The sequence below is a fragment of the Pollicipes pollicipes genome, unplaced genomic scaffold, assembly GCF_011947565.3.
Source record: "Pollicipes pollicipes isolate AB1234 unplaced genomic scaffold, Ppol_2.1 Scaffold_7261;HRSCAF=8764_pilon_pilon_pilon, whole genome shotgun sequence".
Lineage (NCBI taxonomy): Eukaryota > Metazoa > Arthropoda > Thecostraca > Pollicipedomorpha > Pollicipedidae > Pollicipes > Pollicipes pollicipes.
Window position 1 is genome coordinate 1140778 of NW_023597054.1, and position 17250 is coordinate 1158027.

Here is a 17250-nt window from a genome sequence, read left to right on the forward strand (position 1 = left end):
TGTGATTGAAAGGCTTGCATTCTTTGTTAGAGACCCACCAATATAACACAGACGTAAATATGCCTCTCAAGATATGCGGAAGAACCCAGTACTTAATTTGAGATGACTTCCTGCATAGTCGGCGGTGGTTAACGCAGCCGCAATAGTGTTTTTGACCAGGTTGCAGCAGGTGTTGATAATATAACAGAGTTTGGTTTACCACCGACTAGATGGTGTAGACCACGAAAAATGACCATACATCAACAAGAGCCACATGGCACAAGTGCAGAGGCAGTTACCTGGCATTCATAATCGTGCCTGAGCTGGGACTTTGGCGGCCAGCACCGTCCCTACTTAGTGAGCGAGCACGCTCTTTGAGCAGGCAACAGACAGACAACTGAATATGGCTGGATTTGCTGCGACTTTGATAAACTTGACGAGGTTAAGAATACCTCTGAACGATCGGTTTCATTGTGGGGAACAATCTAGTCACTTGCGGTTTTGGGAAAGAGCCGTCTCTGGCCTTTTTCGAAGCAATTTGGCACTAGTTGTACTTAACGGTTCTCATTTCAGAGCTCCGCACGGTTTCTCCAGATTTGGGAGCATGTAATTAGAAACACTGAATTGGATTGGGCTTCGATGAGGCTGCGAGAGTTCTGCTAACGTGTTCGGATCTCTGCTTTTGGGTCCATTCAAGTAAAGCTAAGCGCCATTTCAAACCGCATGTTGCCGGCTCCAACGATGGTTAACAACGGAAACCTTACCATCTGGGCACTTGTGGTAATGCTTCCATGCCATGGAGCGCTATATGCCACCTATTACTCGCAGGCCAACGTTAAAACCAGAGTAAAAATCTGGCCAAAATACAGATAATGCATGCATCAGAATGGGATGCCACAGATTCCCCGACATAGTCAAAATATCATTGTTTTGGTGGTCTTGATCCCTTTCATAATAGCGCGCTGCATTTAACGGTGAGCGTGCATCCTCAGATTATACAGCATGGTACCTTGTTCTGTTACGGAGGAACAGTTTGCAAAAATGTCAACAGATGGAAGGGTTAAAAAAAAACCGTGTATTCAGACCTCGGCATGGATCCAATGCAGATGTCCCATTACTGGAAAATCTACTAAATCTGGTCTAGTAAATCTACTAACCCTTCTATCTGTCGACATCTCCACAAACTGTTCCTCCGTGCCAGACAAGGCACCTTGCTGAATAATCTGAGGATAGACGTTCACCGTTAAACGCAGTGAGCTATTATGAAGCCACTATTTTCCAGCTACGGAGGACCGAACAGTTTTTTTAAAACCATCATTGAATACTATGAGACAGAAACAAGATAAGGCGGGGCGGGCTCCGTCCGATTCACCGCGCGTGCGGCGCGAGGTGAACACCACCTCGTTGATCATCCTGTGTATTTCGGAGAGGTGGCGGGCTGTGGTGTAGCTGTGGAACGTCCCATGACCGCGCAGCTAAGCAGAACATCTCGGTCCCGAATCCATCCAGCACTGTCGATTTGGTCGCGTTTGGTTCGTTGGTTTGGTCGCGTTGGCTATAACCAACTGGCGGATAACTGGAACTTGGCTGTTGATGTACGTTTTGCGTGCACATTCCGTGTTTTGCAGAAAAGGAGACGTGATATTTATGTTAACGCATGACAATAGCTCCACACAATTGTTGGACTTGGCGCAGCGCGGCCGGCGCGCCGAACCGAGCACCGCCGAATGGCCAATCAGCAATTACTACAGATATCTCGATTGCTTTTTCCAATATCTGAAAGTTGTCAAGTGTGCGACATTTTAGCCATGCAAATGGCACATCCGGCTCCAATAACACTGCGCGTGTAGGTGGCAATGTCTTCATAACTCCGGTCCCTTCAGCCGATTGATTCATCCCTCAGCACCGTCGCACCCTGCTCTTACCTCCAGCACGGGCGGCCAGCTGGCGGCACCAGGTGTACTGCCCAGGGCTGATCGCCAGCACCTGTGCAGTGTCGCGTCCCTGCTCCTAACTTCAGCTGTGACCGCCAGGCGGCAGCACCAGGTGGGCCACTCGCAGCGCGGCCGGCGCGCCGAGCCGAGCGCCGCCGAATGGCCAATCAGCAACTACTACGAGTACGAGTCGGTGCGGACGGTCCCGCGTGGCGGCGGCGGCGGCGTCGGGGTCGACCCGACGGCGAACCACTCGCTGTCGCACCACCATGAGAGCAACAGCTGATTTTATGACACTTGTAAAATGGAAGCACAGGGGGGGGGGGGGGGGGATAGAAGAGGCGGTTCCCGAAGTTTTAGATTGGGGGCGCCCCTTTCCTGCTTTCACCAACAAATCGAGATTATTTGCTAGCAAAACGTATCAGAATATCCTAATAGGATAAGATTCTTTCGAGGAGAGACTGAAGAAAGGAGAGGGAACGAAGAGGGCGTGGAGGGCCCACCGGACCGACGATCAACGGGTCGATTTGGAGGCCTTAGGACACGAAGGGCTGGCCGGAGTCTTATTCAGCGCCCCGGGGATCAGGGGCCACGGATTTAAGGATCAAAAGCCGATTGGCTCCGGGCCCAGCTCGGGACCTCCGGATGACACGTGTGATGAAATTAGCCATCCATGCAACACGATCGACAGCACGTGGCCATCCGTGCGGGCTAATCATGCGCTGTCGAAGCTGTTGTAGAATACCAATGGATGCTCACGTACCCTTGTGGCTCAGTTGCATTGTTCTTGTTCTGTATTGCTATGGCCCGGGCTGCCGAATTACCCCTCAAATACTTACCGCGCATGGGCGACATGTGCCGCACATGCACATGACTGCTGGGTCTGACGGTGTTGTACTGGCTGGGTGGTTGATTGATGTTACTCCTTGATACCGGAGCAGATGATGCGCACCATGAACGTACATAAGCAACCAGGTTCTATTTTCCGCCAATTGTTAAAGTGAACGAGATCGAACCAATATCATCGCGCATCGTCCACATCAATCTCCATATTTTCATTCAGCTCGCCATGAAAGCAGGCAAATTCGACGGCGCAAGAACCGGTCCCTATTTCGATAAGTGTAGAACACTTTTGGTGTTGCTGTAGAGAGGAGGCCGGGCGCGAGACTTTCATTGGTCGGACCCTTACAATAATGCCCGCCTGTGTCGGTCACAGACCCGCGGTGTCTAGCAGGGTGTCCTGTGTCGACAGGGGAGCCCGAGGCGGTCAGGGAAACCTGTGTTAAACCTGTGTGGAAACTTGTGTTGTCAAATGTTCTGTGTCAGTCATGGTCCCCAGTCACTAACGACGGGCCCTCCATCCCAATTCCAGCTATGGGCCCGTCAAGCTGCCCGCCAGTCTTTGTGCCAATTTTTGGACCACCTGAGGCAATAACGGGTCTTGCCGCGACATTGAGGTTTCCTGCGTCGATTCATGGTTGACTGCGCGGGTCAGAAGGCCTCCGCGTCAGAGATAAAGGCCAATGCGATATAATGTATACCTTTAAGGGCCTCCGGATCGACCAGGGGGCCTCGCCCCCGTGTCACCAGAATGACGTCCGGAAGGCACTCCGTACTGGGACGGCATGGACGGTCAATAGTTCACCGGGAACAATAAGGTGCACCCTAGTGTTCTACTTATGGTGTCCCTCGCCTGGAAAAAGTAATGCGTCTCATGCGTGTTGATTTGCGTGGGACGCGATGAGGTCAAAAATGAAAAAGGCCATTCAATGTTTTCCTGAAAACGTTCATTCTTGTGCAGGATCCACGAGTGAAACAAAGCGCACCAACACCTTGGAGACTGCGTACCCTGACGCTGTCCTGATGCTGCGCGTCGCCAGGTACGATGCGCCATGCTGGCCGCCCGCAGCCCTACACCAGCCTCTTCGACAAGGGCTCCATCATCGGCGTCTACGCCAGCCTCTGCTCCGGCACCGTCAAGTTTTTCCTCACCCGACGCTCATTTGGTGAGTCGAGACGATTACTGGGCGAGTCGCAGCGCCCATTAAGCGAGGCGAGCGCGAGCCCCCTCTCGGCGAGAGGGGCCACGAGCCCGCGCTCGGTGAGAGGGCAGCGACCGCTCGTTCGGCGAGGGCTGTGGAGTTCCGTCCGCCCCAAGGGCTTGTTGGGGAGGGGAGGGGGGAGGGGGGAGCTGGGCACCCGTTGTCAGCTGGTAGCGATTCTGCCGAGAGGTGCGGGGCAGTTATGGTAGCACGCTGCTGGCGGCGGGGGTGGCGGTGACGCCGTGTGTTGCAGCTGAGGCGAAGGCCATCGTCCTCGGACCGCCGCCTGCATTGCGTGCTAGACAGGAGTACGAGGTGTCCATGGCAGCAACGTCAAAACAGCCGGTCAAGCAAACCGCGAGTTGATGTGCTCCCGAGATGGAAGGAACACCAACTCGGTGAGATGCACGACTTGGAGGCGGCGCAACCTCTCGTGTGCAAATTGAGCACTGCTGGTTCCATAGTTCTAGTCTATGCCATCCCTTCCGAGCGTGTCTGAACTATGAACACTGCTGTTTGACCTGACCTTTGACCATGTACTGAGTCGTTCCGTTGTCTACCAACACAGACTGTCGGCTGTTCGGTGTGATGGCAGCTGATGGACGTATTCTACAAATGTCTGGGGTTTTGAACCAAAAAAAGCTATTTCTGAGATCATCCAGTGCAGTTCACGGCCCCGCCCTACTTTAGACTTACGCCTTCCCAGTTTAACAGCAAGATGCCCGCAAAGATGTGAAGAACACACACATGCGAGCCGATGCTGCGGCCCGGGAGCCGAGCAGGGCTGGTGGTGGCCCCCGGCTCCGGCTCCGGCTCCGGCTCCGGCTCCGGCTCCGGCTCCGGCTCCGGCTCCGGCCACGACCACCAGCACTTCGGACACTACGCCAACTACGAGCAGATTCAGCACCACTTGCGGTGAACGGCCAGGACGCCGTGCACGGCTCTCTGGCACCGGAAGATCCCGTCCCATCGCCCACCTGATCTGAGCCGCTGGGCCTGTCATAGAAGGGCCACTGAGCCGCCTCTGTGTTATTGGCTTTGAAGTTTTTTCCGGGTAGCATGTTTCCTGAAATTACAGGATCCATTTTGTTAAATGAATATTCGGGCGCGAAACTGCTACAGGATGATAGGAGTTGCAGTATCCAGTAAGAAATGATAATGGTCATGCATATTCCACGCGACATTTTAGGTTAACCAGTGCCGAAACATGCTTGAATGGTATTAGTATTATCAAGCAGAGGCTTCCCACAGCATTCAGATCGGTTGAGATTTAAAATGAATGAAAACGGTGGTAAGTGGTCGGATTTCATTTGACCGTAACTTTAGACTGAGCATTCAGGGGAATTGAATGCTTGAAAGCTTTACCTCTAGGTCGCGTATTAGAGGTAACGTCTCGTGCCATGCAGCCGCTTTAAACATTCGATTTTTTCATCCGCGCCGACAGAGGATCTAGCATACTGTTGCCTGCTGGGCCTTTTTACGGTGCAAAGTAGGGATGTGGCCAGGAGATGATGTCCGTTCCCCTATGTGTCGCATGCACGACCCGCGATGACGGCGGTGACGGGCTCGCGCAAGCCGACACGACGCCTAATCCAGCACACCTGTTCACCGGTGTCGGGCCTTGGTCGTGCTACGCCCCGGTGATCGTGCCCAGGCCGTTTGTGTCGCTGCGTCCGATTCGTATCGGATGGTCTGGGGCACGCCTGTCCCGTTATTTATCATTGCGATCATTGGTGACAGGATATCTCGATGGTTGTCTTTCCAATGTCTGAGATTTGTCAAGTGTGCGACAATTCAGCCACGAAAATGGCACGTCCGGCTCCAGAGACACTGCGCGTGCAGGTGGCAATGCCTTCATAACTCCGGTCCCTTCAGCCGATTGATTCATCCCTCAGCACCGTCGCACCCTGCTCTTACCTCCAGCACGGGCGGTCAGCTGGCGGCACCTGGTGTACTTCCCAGAGCTGATCGCCAGCACCTGCGCAGTGTCGCGTCCCTGCTTCTAACTTCACCTGTGACCGCCAGGCGGCAGCACCAGGTGGGCCACTCGCAGCACGGCCGGCGCGCCGAGCCGAGCGCCGCCGAATGGCCAATCAGCAACTACTACGAGTACGAGTCGGTGCTGGCGGTCCCGCGTGGCAGCGGCGGCGGGGTCGACCCGACGGCGAACCACTCGCTGCCGCGCCACCACGAGAGGACGCGCTCCGGGCCGGCCACCGGCGACGGAGCGGCCGGCGCCGGCCGAACACCAGGCCCGGCCACCGCATGCGGCGGTAAGTGGGGGCGAGTGAGGCGCGGAGGTCAGACGTCTGGTGGTGTCGGGCGGAGGGCTGGGTGGTCGCTTGGTGCCGGCAGTTGGCCCGCTGGGGCCGATGGAGCCAATGCCCGGCCGGCGCTGTAATTGGCCCGGTGACGGCGCCACGCTTGCCTGACCGGTGTGTAAGGTTACGCGTTACAGGTGTCCCGTGTCTCTGGCCGCAGCTGCGGCCGCGGCCGGCGCGCTGTCGGCACCACTCAGCCCGCCCCGGCGGAGACTGGCACCGGCGGCTGTCCACCACGGCCGGCCGGGCCCCGAGCGTCTGCGGCCGACAGCCAGCCACGCCGCCAGCAAAGGCAGCCGGGTGTGAGTCCTCGTACGACGAGGAGAGGCGGTCAAGTCTGACCTCGACCCGCTGGGGCAGCGTGTCCGATCCCACCCCGGGGACGCCGAGTTTCACTAGGATGGGGAAAGGATCAAAGGGTGGCGTCGCGGCTCTCTTGGGATTACTCCGCTACCCGATCTCCATCCGCGCCCCCCCCCCCCCCCCCCCCGTCTCTCCGCCCGGTGTCACGCGGTGCTGTTGGGCTTGCGGAGCCAGGCCCGGGAGCCAGCATCTGGATGGCTTCGTCGACGGTGCGAGAACAATACATGAGATGAGGAGCCGAATGTTCGTCACCAGCCACCTGGCGGCGCGGCCTCGCTCAGTACTGCGCTGCCAGGAACCCGCCCCAACGAAACAGGATTTGTCCGCAGGCACCAGGTGCTAGTAATTCTTCAGTGCTATCCTATGCACATTGACACGGACAAAAGTATTTGTTCATGTCCGCTGCAGCTTTGCCAATCAGCGCCGCGCCAGGCCTGCCAGCAGTGGGCTGTAGACTGGACGCGGGTCAACACGCCACATGGTCTCAGTAGCCGATGCGCTCACGAAACCCGAACCGAGTCAGCACAAAAAAATGGACGCTTTCGACAGACGAGCATATTCCGTTGCCAGCTGTTACCTTACAGCATTGTTCTCATGTGCACGCGGTGGCAAGTTTCGCGCGCAAATATTTCTGGTGGGCCTCGGTATGTTCGTCGGCTTCCCTGCCGCTGGTCGGCATCATTCAGCAATGCTCTGGCACGTGGTCATGTGCACAAAGTGGGTGGTGCCAGCCACGGCCGGTTTGTGTGTCGAGCGACAGCTCACACAGCGCTGTCATGGGCAGACGGGCGGACTCGCCGCCCCAGTGGCGCCACTACAGCCGGCCCCCGAGGAATGAGTGACGAGCTGGCGGGAGGGGGAGAGGGGGGGGGGGGGGTCAGAAATTCCAGGCAAACAGCAGGATCTTTTTGAAAAACTAGTGTACCGCAAAACACATCGCCTACAAACCATGACAGATTTGTCAATAAGTTGGCTGTGCGGCAGTTAGGTACCCTCAGGGCAGCAAATGTGCCTGCTGCCTACTCCAATAAGGCCTCAACCATAGCAAACATACCTTGTACAATTGATCTAAACTTTAGACAATTGAAAGATTGAAAAGAAAAAGATCACTACTAGCCTAGAATTCCCATATATTTTGGTTACCAGTCGCTGAACATTCGTGTTTCATGAGATATATTCAGTCATTGCATGTCTGTATATATATATATATATATATATATATATATATATATATATATATATATATATACCTACATCAGTACATTGGCCGGCCAAGCATGGCAAAACTCTGCCCTGAACTATATCTGTATGTAGTATTTACAGCCAACTTATGGCACCACTGGAATAAAGCCACCGACCCATTGTTAACGTGAATCTGGTGTCAACTTGTCGGCCATCCTGAACTTTTTGTGGGCCGGTGCAAAGCCTCTTTTCTTTCTTGACGGCCTAGACCCGTCTCCGAAAGGGGGAATAATTTATTTCACTTAAGGGCCAGGAAAGGATTTCGTTAGTCCGGCTTATGCCGTCCAGTGCAAAGTAAGGGAGAGCGTATTGTTGAAGTTACGTCAAGTTCATCTGGCTCATTTTTGTCCAGAAAGATCATGGCGAGTAAAGTAAACCGCAGCAATAGATATATTTATTTCACTGGCGACAGTGCCGGTCGTGCACTCACGCCCGGCTGTCGGCAGCCTGCCGCGGGCGCTTTGTGTCGACCGCACGTGCACCACTGTTCTGCCCGAAGCTGGCTGTCAACGCTGACAACGGCGGGCGACGCGGCACTGGCGCCAACTATCGCCAAGGAGACAGCCCCTGGAGTCAATTCAGACCAAAATGGTTGTACGTGTCAGATTCAGCGCAAGAGGTACCTCTGCAGTGGCACGCTCAGCTTCAGCTTGAATTCTGCTTCCGTGGTAGGGAGCACCCCTGTCCGGCGAAACCAACATTCACAATACAAATATCGGAGATCAACACTCCAGAATGTTGGAACCTAGAGCCAGCGAATGCGCTAGTTAGCCGATCGGGCGGCAGATCTTTCTGACCACTTCATGCCTACCACAACCCACCAGTCAGGACGCGTCAGCACATCAGGGCCAGCTCAGGCGGTTCAAACTAGATAATTGCCCGCCATTACGCCAGAGTAAACACTGAACCAGAGTAAACACCATTATCAGGTTCCCTAGTGATACGAAACAAAGACCATTACTCGTGTCACGTGACGTCGTGAGCGGCAGGTAAAACGCAGCTCGTTTTTTATTTCATTTGTTTTTTTCAAATGGCATCACCATAAGAATGTAAACAAGTACGTAGATAGATGCACGTGCACCGTGACAGTCACCCGGAACGTCGTGAGCAGCGGGAAAACACGGCCCAAAAAGTGTCTCACTGGAAGTTTTCAACTGATGATTGATTCATTCGTCCCAGTGACGTCATCAGTAGGATGCAGGTCACATGTTATTGCGAATTTGTGCTTGGTTTTAAGTGTTGTCATCTTGAGTAGCTTGTGAACCCTTGTTATGTCGTGAGAAGTAAAAGATTCCAATTTTCACATTTCTGCCAGTGACGTCATTAAGGGCACACAACTTGTCATTAGGATGATTTACCCGGATGTTTACCCGGATTAGGATGTTTTTTTTTTAGCCGAGTGCCATTCGCCGTCTTATGGCATGGCGAAAGACAAAGCGCAGCAGTGGTCATGTTTCTAATGACAGTGATATATGATAACCGCCATGACTGACAGTTTTTGATCCCGCTGGTCTGCTAGTGCCACGGAAAATGATATTCAAAAACATTGGTGAGCTCAATCCCCTCAAAGGAAGCGTTTCTCCTGCCAGGGCTGTCAGAAAAGGCTTCTAAAAATCGACTCAAACAGCGTACGGTGAACGGGTTCATAGCTATCACTTTGCCAAAAGCGCCGGGACCCTGACAGTTTTGTGGAAGAAAAGCTTTGGTTACATCGGCTTATACCGCGGTTGATGTCATCACCTCATGCTCTTTCTGCGGGTGACGGCAAATCCAAGGACTCGCCAACCCTCAAGAGCAGTTAACAGCCAGGCAACTGACGCTTTGTGAGGCTTTCCTGGCGTCACGGCGCAGAGTAATAACGTGGTAATATCAGGGCGTCAAATGGCCCGTAGATTGACCGCACTCAGTTGGATAATTTCAAGCCTTGCAAGGTTATGATGGTCGTGAATATCTCCCTGTGGTCTACAACCCCCTCAGCGCGGTCCGAAACCCTATTCAAAATATTCCCTTCAAGTGTCTGACGGATTAGCTACATTCCCTGCCTCGGTGAGGGTAGAATCCCTATCGTTGGTCATGAGAAGGTCACCATGGCCAACTGAGCTATATGGCCGCCTTCACCGCTTGCCCGAGATGGGTAACTATTACACGCCATAGTCCCGCAAACGCCGATTCTCCCATTTTGGAACAGCTTCCGCGCTACTGACGCTGAAGACGTTCTTTCGATATGTGAAGCAGGTGTTATTGTTCTATCTTGGGATCGCCTCCACCTCTGGTTCCCAGCACAAAAAGCATGTCCCCTGCTCCGAGAAAAGGGGCCAGATTCCCGGCGTATCCTCAATTTGCTACTCTCCCGAACCCTCAGGTCCGCTGGATTTGTCACCGATGGGCATTTTATTAACGAGATAAACCTTGATCGCTGAGAATTTGGTCAATCTGATTTTGTCATGGATCTGCTTGCCAAAAAAGCTCACGCTTAGCTGCGAACATTTGCAGAAAATTGTTACGGTTAACGCGAGCAGTACTAGAGCACCACAGGAGACCGCAATATCATGGTGAGAGAGCACCGAAACCTTCATTTCGCTGTCAGACAGCATTTGTTAAAGAACCACCAAAACCGTCATGCTGGCCCCTAACTTTCATTTTCAAGGGCCATTTCATCCAACGGTGCACCATGAGGACAATAAAGCCGTCGTTTTTACATGGAATTCCAGGCACGCCGCACTGTTCGTTGCCTTCTGATGACGAAAGCCGAAAGGCTCGTGGGGCGGGCGCGAGGTTCCGGGGGGGGGGGGGGGATGGCACCACAATGTCTGGCGAGCGGTGCGTGCCCCCCCCCCCCCTATCTCCCCTCACGAAATCATGGATCCGTCCTTGGTTGCGATGACATATTCACATACTGACCCCCCGGGAGCATGTGCGCTCGTAATCGATTCCTTAACATGTGATGTGTGCGTGAATAAATGTCCGATAATATAAGATCAGAGGAAGACGCGTGACAATCAATGATCGAGAACATGCGGTGTTGTTTTACGCCATGCAAAATATCTGGTGCATGTACGGCGCTAAGTTGCACTGATAGTGACACCTAAACTGCCAAATGCTGCATACGCCTCCGCCTGGTCGAAACGCCACGATATAAAGACACGTACCGTTCGATCATCACATGCGAGATGTCACGGTATATCATCATTTAAATGCCATCAGTATCCACTGCCTGTGAATCGTGTGGTTGTACCACAGGTCTTTCACTACATGCAAGGTATATTTCCATACAATTTCAGCTCAGTCTTAGACATGTACAGAGATGTGCCAACTACGAAATACACCAAGGACATGACCCCCACCAATGGAACAGGGCATGGGAAGCCCCTGCACTTGTGCGCAATTTAGCATTAGGTCTATGGCATTGCATGGATCGGAGCGCTTTTAAACGCCCGGGCATTCTCACCGGAACTCTGGCCTCAGGGCGAGGCTCCGAGCAGGGAGCATGGTCCGCTACGAGGTGCGATATGAAGAATTGCAGATTCGAAAAATGCGCCGAGCAGAGCGGTGCATTCAAAAGATGTGCATGCACACACATGCACACACGATAAATATATCATGCCAAGAACTGCACACGCAGATACATGCGGTGCTGAAAGGGCGTGAAACAATAAATGCAATCCGAAGGAGGGCATGCTCACAGATTGGGGGGGGGGGGCGATCACTGCGGATAATGACGAACTTATGTACATATGGAGCTTTGAGACAAATTTCTCCTGTACGAGGTTCTGCGTTTGTGGTGTATCCGGGGATGATGACTTCAGCACAAATAAATGCGATGCAAAGTTTGACATGAGATAAACGCGATAAGGTCTGGGTCATACATGCTTTCAAGGGCATCTGTCCTTTAAGCAAAGCACCTCGAAGTAACAGGAACATTTATTGGGAACATGTTGACGTTGAGTGGGTGTTTTTTGGGACTATGAGTTTGTGATTGCGTGTTCGGCGATGACATGAAGTCTCGGCCGGACCACCCCACACAACCACAAACTGCCGCACGCAACTTCCACAGAGAGACTTACCCTACGTGCCAGAGCAGCACCTCTTATCCTCCTCCCAAGCCACCCGCAACACGATCGGCGTGCGACTCGCCGGCGCCACCGCGTCCCACCATCGTCGGCGTGTCCACGGGCTAACGTACCACCCCTGAGCAGTGACCGTTTCTCTCACTTGGACATGAAACATCGCCCCACTCGGCTTACATGTTGGCACTGTCCTGGGGCATGATCTGTTGCTACACCCACTCCTGATCTTCAAAGATCATACTCTCACACCAACGTTCGTACTATCCAATCACTCGACACACTCTGTCCATAAAGTTGACTCGGTTGCCGACGCACACGCTGGCTGCGCCGCAGCGGCATTGTCGCGACTTCTTCCGCCGGCGGCTCAGGACAGGCCAGGATGCTCACCGGCTCCGTCCCAGTCGCCGTCGGTGCGTGCTCCGCGTTGTCCGGGTTGTCAGCGACTGCGCCAGAGGCCTCATGGTGTGATAGGCCCGCGGCCAGGTATAGGGGTCCGTCGTCCTCCTTGTCACTGGCGTCACATCGTGAGGCATCGCTGTACCGAGGCCGCAGGTCCCGCACGTGCCACGGTACGCCATCCACCTCGGCCACTTGCGATGACACGATCCGCGTGACGACGCCCTGACGAGATGTTGCCGTACATCACGTACCATGGCGGCGCATCCAGACGAGGTCACCAACTTGTAACGTGGAGTTGCCGGGCCGTTGCCGCGCCTCGTCTGGCGCCAGCGGGGGCCGCTGCAAGTCATCGGCCGTGTCACGCTGGCTGGGCTCCACGCGGTCTCGCATCTGGTACTGGTAGATGCCAGCGGCCGGTGCGTCCGCAGCGGAGTGGCCAGAACGCGGGGTGGTGCTGTACAGGTGCACGGCCTCTGCAATGGCGCAACGTCGTCGCGCAACCATCACTTTTATCGTGCGGTGACTGCGCTCCACGATGCTGTTGCCGCCTGGCTCATAGACGGCCCGGAAGAGAAGAGCTGTGCCCAACTTTGACGCCAAAGCAGCCATCTGACGGCCACGGAAGACCGTGTCGTCATCCACCAGAATTCCTGTCGGCGCGCCGCGCTCGAGGAAGATCGCCTCTAGATGTTGGACGACTTCCGTTGCATCGACACGGCGCAGCTGCCACCACAGGCTGTACCGGGACGGGCCGCAGTCAATGAGGGACAGGTACGATCCACCTTAGTAGTAGGTCACGTCTGTCGCGAGACGTGTCCACGTGTCGGGGACGTGTAGCGAGCCATGCCGCCACCGCGTTGGTACTGAGTCGATGGATCGGCACACATCGTACCGACCCACAACTGATCGCACGGGGGTTCGCGACGCCTTTCGCGTTACGTCGCGCCTCACGAAGTACGGTGTCAGGCGGACTTCTGGATGACCGGCACTCTCGTGTGCAGCCATGATCCGCGCCCCGGTGTCCATGTTACCGTCGCCCTTCGCCGCGCCAGCACCATCATGTACGGCGGCAGCTGTCGCCCTGGAGCCGATGCGCATACTCTTGCCACGTTCCACGGCACCTGCACCCCCGACGCGTGCCAGGGTCCTAGCTGGCACATCGTCATCTACCTGAGCCCCGCACAGCAGTGGGTCAGAGTATCCGCTAGGTTTTCATCTGACCGCACCAGCGCGACTGTCAGCATCAGGTTCAGCTCATCCATCAACTGTCGCATGACGTCAATGCGTCGTCGAATCAGCATTTTGTCATGCGCCTTGGTGCGGAAAGGCACGCGGCCACTCAGCGCGCCGTCAATCCAGCGATGGACCGTAGCGGAGTCAGTGCGGAGGTCGATGATCTTCATCCCCCAAGCGATGGCCAGGTTGATGCCGCGCACCGCCGCACCTAGCTCCGCCCTGTTGATGTGTGTTGACGTGGCCTCAGGGCGCCACCAGCAGGCATCCTCCACCGCACCGTCGTCCGGGCTCTCGGTAACCACACCTGCACCAATGGCGCTGGCGTCCGTCCAAACGATGACCTCTTCACCTGTCGGGCGCCACGGGCCGCGGGCAGGGTCGTTCGTCCTCAGTCGATCTGCGGTCTGAGAGATCTGGGAGAGGAGTGCCACGTCCATGGTGGCGTCATCCCATCCGTGCGTGACGGCCTTCACCCTGCACTTCAGCCAAGCGACAGCAGGGCGAAGCCAGCCGCTGACGGTCAGATGAGCCACCAGCCGGCCGCACCATGCGAACACAGCGCGCCGCGTGACCTGCTCCCGTGGCGCAGTGACGTCACTGTCGCGCGACCAGTGCAGTTTCGCCTCCACCAGCTGAACGCGCAGGCCGAGCAGGCGCGCGCCGTCCGCTACGCGCTCCGGCGTTTTGCAGGCCAGGCCGAAGCGAGCAAAGTGACGGACCACGCGGTCTGCGCTCACGATGTCCTCGTTGACCAGCAGGTCGTCCACGTATGGGAGCACGGCGCGCTGCATGTCGGCGTCCTCCGACAGCACCGCGCGAACGACAGCCTTCATGATGAGCGGGGCGACGTTGAGCCCAAGCCCCAGTCGTGTCAGGCAGTACCGCTGTCCTTCGCACCATGACCGTCTGGTAGGGCCACAGTCGGCGTTCCAGACGCGGCTGCAGGTACGCCTTGCGTAGGTCCACCACGGCGACACGCGTCCCATGTCGCCGCCTCTTTTGGAGCTGGTCGGCGCAGACGCCCGAGTCCGCCGTGTGGGCCGTCACGAGGCTGTTAAGCTCGCGATAGTCCAGGACAGATCTCACCTTATCCTGATTTGCCTGCCGCACCGCCATCAGCGGCACCAGACCGCGCGGCGGTCCATCCACCTGTTTGTCGTACGGCGTCAGCCAGCCATTGCTGATCCATGCGTCGATCTCCGCGTCGTACGCCTGCCGCGCGTCCGCGGGCACAGGGTTCTCGGTCACCACGTTGCGTAGACATTCTGGACCTGTGCCGTCCGTCCACTTCCAGGTGACCGTCCACGCCTCCTGCTCGCCGCTAAACCTCGCCGTAAAGTCGGCTGCATCCACCTCCAGGCCTCGCTGGGTCACAGCTGCCGCCGCACAGAACCGCACGTCTGTCGGCGTCCGCACGCTGATACCTCCCAGGGCAGTGATGCCACTCATGCCGAGCACGACGTCAACACCTAGCGGTCGGTCCGGCACTACCAGGATCTCGAGCGTCACTCGACGGTCCTTGGTATTAACCCCACGCTTCCGGTCCGGCAGCATCTGAGTTCCTGGCCGTTAATCGTGGGCATTTTCACCGTCCGCGTTGTCCATTGTTCGCAGCGGCCAGTGCACACGAGCGTGTCTGCGCAGCCCGTGTCCACCAGCTGACCATCCGCCCGTTCACCTCCACCCAGGTGATGGGCAGCGCACCCCTCAATGGCGGGGAGACGGCGCTCGCACTGACGCGGCGTCCCTCGACTCGTTTCCCGTCCGACGTTGTGGACAGGCAACGGCGATGTGGCTCGACTCACCGCACGTCCAGCAACGTCGTAGTGGGCGTCTCGCCAAGCGCATCGTCGGGGCTCGTGGAGGCGCCTCTGCACGCACCACGGCCGCTGCCACAGCGACGCATTCATCTCTCGGCACGGCTCGTGCCCATGCGAGAAAGCTCGCTAGGTCCAGCGTCTCTACGCGGGTGCCGGCCTGGACCGCCTCGCGGCCTACGATGTCTATGGGACCAGCCGTCTGCAGCCTAGTGAGTCTGCGGACGCGTATCTTGCAGACCTGCGCCGGCTCACAGCTATTTCGGCCGGACCACCCCACACACAACGGCGAACTGCCGCACGCAACGCCGACAGGGAGACTCACCCTACGCGCCCCGAGCAGCACCTCTTGTTCTCCTCCCAAGCCACCCGCAACACGATCGGCGTGCGACTCGCCGGCGCCACCGCGTCCCACCCCCGTCGGCGTGTCCACGGGCTAACGCACCACCCCTGAGCAGTGACCGTTTCTCTCACTTGGACATGAAACATCGCCTCGCACGGCTTACATGTTGCCACTGTCCTGGGGCATGATCTATTGCTACAGATTGTTCTGCCGACATTAATTAATGTACATTGCACCAGCAGGCTACTGGCTAAACAGTTGTTTGAGAGTTGTGAAAGAAGCGAAGCGTGCATCCTCCTGGACTCGTCCAAAAACCGACTGGCGCCTGCGAGCGTCGGGCCCCTGCCGCCGCCTCAGCGGCCGACCCTTGACCCCCGGCGAATCGGGAGACCTGCGGTCACGTGACGCCTCCCGGCGCCCAGCCAGATGTAGAGCCCGGAGGACAGCGAGGCTGCCTCCGCGACAGGCCGCCGCCGCCGCCGGGTGCGCGTCTTCGCCCCTAAAAGCACATGGTGGGAACGGCAGCCGCCGTCCCATGGCTCCGTCGCCAGCGCGGCGGCTCCCACGAGCTCACAGGCGCCCCCTCCCAAAACACGACTAACTGGTAGCCGGGGCGCATAGCCCGCACAACCACACCACACAAGTAATCAGCGGTGAAAATTATCAACACATGTATTGTTGTTAAATATAACCAACACTTGCTTGATAACGTCGCTTCACCAGTACACCCTGGCATGCGGATCATGACACATTGAGCGTCGCTCGATGGAATATGATTTCCAAACACGTCAGGCCGACAAACCAGGGACTCAGTGCCTTCCTTGCCCGCATCTGATTGTTTTCTAGTAATCCGACCATTACCCCGATAGGGGCGACCGTATACCATCACAGGAGCAGGTCCGTTCAAGAGGCCGCGGCTGTAATGGCCTCGGCATCATTCGCGGAATTTCATTACGAATTTCGTCTAATTCCGGGAGGCGATTAATCGCGGAAAGAGCTAACAGGTAGGGTTTTCCTTTCCGACTGTTTCTGAGAGCCTTCTGGGGCCGCTGTCCAGCTGCATGTGAGCCTCAGAAGCCAGCATGAAAACGTTGATTACATTTGGAAGAACTCTGTTCGGAAGCTCAAAGGCCTGTGGGACCAAACATGTTGAACCCGTGTGGCCCTGAGCCTGGACTGTTGGGTTAAGGCAGAAGTTGTGCCCAGTCAATTGGCGAATTCCACGCATTCCTCAGTTCGATGTGGGCACATCCCATTTGGAATGTCGATTACCTTTCACACGGACGAGATCGGTTACGTAGTGTTAAAATCCAGTCATCCCATAAATGCCGTTACGATCGCTGCGATCGCATTCAGGTCGCCTAAGCTTCGCCTTCGCCGCGCCGTCTGCCTGCCCCGTAGCCCCGCCCCATAGCAACGCGGCGATCAGCTGCTGCGGATGGCCTGCGGCTAAGCGACGCGCATTTTGTCCTTGAAGGTAACACGTGGAGTGCGCGTCGCCGGTTCC